The sequence below is a fragment of the Podarcis liolepis genome (genome assembly GCF_965112155.1).
Source record: "Podarcis liolepis genome assembly, chromosome: 2".
Lineage (NCBI taxonomy): Eukaryota > Metazoa > Chordata > Lepidosauria > Squamata > Lacertidae > Podarcis > Podarcis liolepis.
The window spans coordinates 127988203-127992841 of record NC_139555.1 but is presented as its reverse complement, the minus strand read 5'-3'; the positions used below and the strand labels follow the sequence as shown (position 1 = coordinate 127992841).

Below are 4639 nucleotides of genomic sequence, written 5' to 3'. Positions count from 1 at the left end.
TTCCTAGCAAACATTTGAAACATCTTTATACATTCTGAAAAGTTTTCCTTTTTTTTTTTTTTTTTTATAAAATTTTTATTGGTTTTACAACATTTTTAAGAAAAACAAACAAACATTAAAAATGACAAACATACACGTATAGTTTCAAACATATTTTCATAAACCTCTTTTCTTGGACTTCCCCATACCCCCCCTCTCTGCATCCCAATGTCCGTAGTTCAACTAGCAACTCCCAATTGTTACTTTCCAATCTCAATCATCTTAGTCCTCTTTTATAGTCTAACCTTATATCCCTGTACCCCTTTGTCTCTGAAAACCACGACATTTTAGCATTCATTAAGTTTATAGTAGTCCTTAAGGTAGCTTTTAAATTTTCTCCATTCTTCTTCCACCGTCTCTTTTCGTTGATCACGGATTCTACCTGTCATCTCGGCCAGTGTCATATAGTCCATCACTTTCATCTGCCATTCTTCCAAAGTGGGTAAATCTTGTGTCTTCCAATACTTTGCGATGAGTATTCTTGCTGCTGATGTGGCATACATGAAAAAAGCTCTATCTTTCTTTGTCACCAGTTGGCCGACAATGCCCAAGAGAAAGGCCTCTGGTTTTTTAGGAAAGGTACATTTAAGTACCTTTTTCATTTCATTATAGATCGTTTCCCAGAAGGCCTTAATCTTCGGGCATGTCCACCAAAGGTGACAAAAGGTACCTTCAGTCTCTTTACACTTCCAACATTTGTTATCGGGCAAATGATAGATTTTTGCCAGCTTGACTGGGGTCATGTACCACCTGTATACCATTTTCATAATGTTTTCCTTTAAGGCATTACATGCCGTAAATTTTATACCGGTGTTCCATAACCCTTCCCAGTCAGCTGACATAATATTGTGTCCAACATCCTGAGCCCACTTAATCATTGCCGATTTAACTGTTTCATCCTGTGTATTCCATTTCAACAACAAGTTGTACATTCTAGATAAATTCTTAGTGTTGGGTTCTAACAGTTCAGTTTCTAATTTTGATTTTTCCACCTGGAAACCGACTTTCCTGTCCTGTTTAAAAAATTTCATTCTGAAAAGTTTTCCAGGAGTTAAATCCGAGCGATACACCATTTAATAAAAATTCTCTTTGAGATCGTAACAAAATGTAAATTTCACCCCTGAGGCCACATATGTTCCCTCTGTTCTATTTGTATTATAAGATCTGGATTTCCAGAGAGGGCAGGAACTAGTGGTGGGGGGCATGGTCTTCCAGAGCAAAACCCCCTCCCTCCATCCCTAGTTCTTTCCAGCAAGGGAAGGGTGTGTGGCTTTGCTGCCTCTGAGGGGCCTTTGGGACATGGTGAATCTTCTCTTGTGCACTGAGTTGCACTCACTGGCAGAAGAAGGGGGGTGCAGGGTGTGTGGTCATCCCCGAGGGTGTGTGTGATATTGCCCCCCTAGGATGCTCGCTGTGGGTGGTGCCCCCCTGGGATACTTGCTGCACTGCCCCCGTGGGCAGCACGCCCCACTTCTGGGTGCACAGCATGTGTGCCGCTCCAGGGGCTGGAGCAGTTACAGTGAGGGGGGGGAAGTATTTGATCCCCTACTAAATTTGCCTGTTTGCCCTCTCACAAAGAAATTACCAGTCCATAATTGTAATGGTAGGGATGCGGGTGGCGCTGTGGGTTAAACCACAAAGCCTAGGACTTGCTGATCAGAAGGTTGGCGTTTTGAATCCCCGCAATGACGGGGTGAGCTCCCGTTGCTCAGTCCCTGCTCCTGCCAACCTAGCAGTTCGAAAGCACGTCAAACTGCAAGTAGATAAATATGTACCACTCCAGCGGGAAGGTAAACAGCGTTTCCGTGCGCTGCTCTGGTTCGCCAGAAGCGGATTAGTCATGCTGGCCACATGACCCGGAAGCTGTACGCCGGCTCCCTCGGCCAGTAAAGCAAGATGAGCGCCGCAACCCCAGAGTCGGCCATGACTGGACCTAATGGTCAGGGGTCCCTTTACCTTTATTGTAATGGTAGGTTTATTGTAGCTGTGAGAGACAGAATAACAACATGAAAACCCCCTGAAACCCAGGAGACAACAGTCAGAGATTGATGTGCATTATGAGTGAAACAAGTATTTGATCCCCTATCAACCAGCCAGATGTCAGGCTACCTGGTATCTTCACTGTATGTAACGAGCTGAACTTTCCCCCCTCACTGTAGCTCCATCTCTGTGTGGACTGGGCAGAAAGGGGGTCCCAAGGATGCATGGGAGGTGGGGGCTGGTCAGCTCATGCATGCAGGAGGGAGACCCCCAAGTCAGGAGTCCTGCCCCCCATTTCTCTCTGCCAAGCCAGGGAGGGGGCGAGTTTCCAGGAGGTCTGCAGCTCTGCTCTTCCTTTGCGTCCAGGCGCTGCTTCGTCTTTGGGGAAGGAGGAAGCAGTCGCGGGGGGGAGGGGCAGGCCTTTCTAAAGGAGCAGATAGAAGCTCCAAAAGCAAGAGATGTTGTCAGGGGTTCAGGAGCAGAGGCAAGGGCAAGGGAGGAAACAGAGAGCGAGGGGGAGGAGGCAGAAGAAAAGATGAGTGATGACGACGACCCGAGATCTCCGAGTCTTTCCAGTGAATCAGAAGATTCACAGGAAGGAGCACCAGTGGCCAGGGCAAGGGGGGAGCCTAGGGGGACACCCCAGGAAGATAGAGCCAGAGGGGACTCAGAGGGGAGCAGTTGGAGATCGGGACCAGCGTCACCGCCAGAGAGCAGGGAGGAGGAAGGGCGCCAGGGATCAAGCGCTGGCAGCTCACAACAGGAGGGAGGGCATGAGTCAGGAGTGGCCACACCTCCATCGGGGAGCGAAGAAATGGTCAGACGGAAAGTGGAAGGTTGGGCGCGCGCGCCAAGTTCAAATGCACAGGAAAGTGATGCAGTAGGCAGCCCGGAGAGGGAGCCAGGTCCTAAAGCCCGGCGCAAGGAGACAGAAGGGTCCGGGGGGTCGGCGTCGGAGGAGTCCCGGAGGGAGGAGACCCCGGGGGGCAGAGGGACCCAGAGGAGAACAGTCAGGCGGAAAAGGTGGAGCAGGGCTAGGATATTAAGTTGGTGCACAAGGGGCGGAGACTCAGACGGAGCTTCGCCGATCTAGACATAAGACGTAGAGTTGCACGCAGCAGCTTGAGAATGGAAACTGTAACTCAATAAAGACTTTACTTAATGATCGCTGGCTAGCGTGATCCTCTGTGAGCTAGGATCTGGAAGCAACCCTGACAGATGTGAAGAGAAATCAGGGCGAATGAGAAGAAATCCTCCGATAAACGAGGGAGCCCAGGGAAACTGCTGCCTGGTCTGCCAGGAATCGGCCTCCTTGGCGCCTAAAACTGAGGGGAAGGTCAGGTTTCGAAAGGCGGGAAGTGGGGAAAAGGCGGGAAAAGCTGTTTCCCTCAGAGCAGCCGTCGCCTTCCTGCAACCAAAGTAACTTCCCGTAACTGCAACCAAAGCCTGAATGTGAACTAACTGTGAGTAAACTTTATTTATATTTTAGGAAGACTGTTTTGTGTTGTTATAATTAAGAGGGAAATAAAGGGGGGAAATACCAGGAAGGATCCATTCTGTGCAAAGGGCATCCTGGTTTGCTTCATGAAAAAGCTGAAACCAGGTAATCGACAGCTTCCATGAGTAAGGAAGAATAATACAGTATCAAATGAATATATTCTCTCCTAACTTCATATGCATCCCCCCCACACCTGCGCAAGAAGCTCCCTCCCCTTTGTGACATGATCTCACCAAGGGGGGGGGGAGGATGCACGGCTGAGCAGGAACCCAGTTCCTGAGAGCCTAAAATAATAATAATAATATTTAAAGTCTTCACGGGACCCTGCCTGATCCTTTCAGATGGAGGTCACAACCCAGATGTCAGGAATGTCCCCCAGCAGCAACATCCCACTAAGTCAGTCCAGAGGATGCCATGGAAAGTGGCATCAAAAACCCCTCCTTTAAATGGCACGCAGAAGTAACTCCCCTCGTCCTTCTTGAGATGAAGGTCATCCCATCAGGGTGATTGAAGCTGGTTCAGTTTGAGACAGTGTGGTGTAGTGGTTAAGAGCGGTAGTCACGTAATCTGGGTAACCGGGTTCGCTTCCCCGCTCCTCCACCTGCAGCTGCTGGGTGACCTTGGGCCAGTCACACTTCTCTGAAGTCTCTCAGCCCCACTCAGCTCACAGAGTGTTTGTTGTGGGGGAGGAAGGGAAAGGAGAATGTGAGCCGCTTGGAGACTCCTGAAAGGGAGTGAAAGGCGGGATATTAAATCCAAACTCTTCTTCCTCTTCTTCTTCTTGAGAGCTGGATCTGAGAGAGGAGCCCCCTGCAGTGCAGACCACCCTGAGCAGCAGGTAGGAAGCAGGTGGGGGTGGCACCGAGACTGACCTTGCCAGCTGCCCCCTCACCCCTCTTTCTGGTGGATCCTGAAGGGGGCACACACCCCATTTTCTGAGGGGTGCTCATGGGGTGTTTCCTACCCAGAGGGAATGCCCCAAGTTCATGTCTCGGATTTTGAAGGGTTTATTACCACCAAAATAAAGGGATTAAAATGTTTCAAACAATTAAATAACGAAACGTGTAAAAAACAGTTTGACTCTCATGTTGAACTCCGGTATATAGCACTGTCTCTTCCAAA

General features: G+C 49.1%; 2 protein-coding genes across 2 annotated transcripts in view; both read left to right on the top strand.

Annotated features, from left to right (window-relative positions):
* The window catches only part of LOC310701520 (uncharacterized protein), a 236561-nt gene that overhangs the window by 24629 nt on the left and 207293 nt on the right, over positions 1-4639 (top strand). The gene's annotated exons all lie outside the window — the stretch shown is intronic.
* Positions 1-4639, top strand: part of LOC310701885 (uncharacterized protein) — a 211640-nt gene that overhangs the window by 34920 nt on the left and 172081 nt on the right. The window lies entirely within an intron of this gene.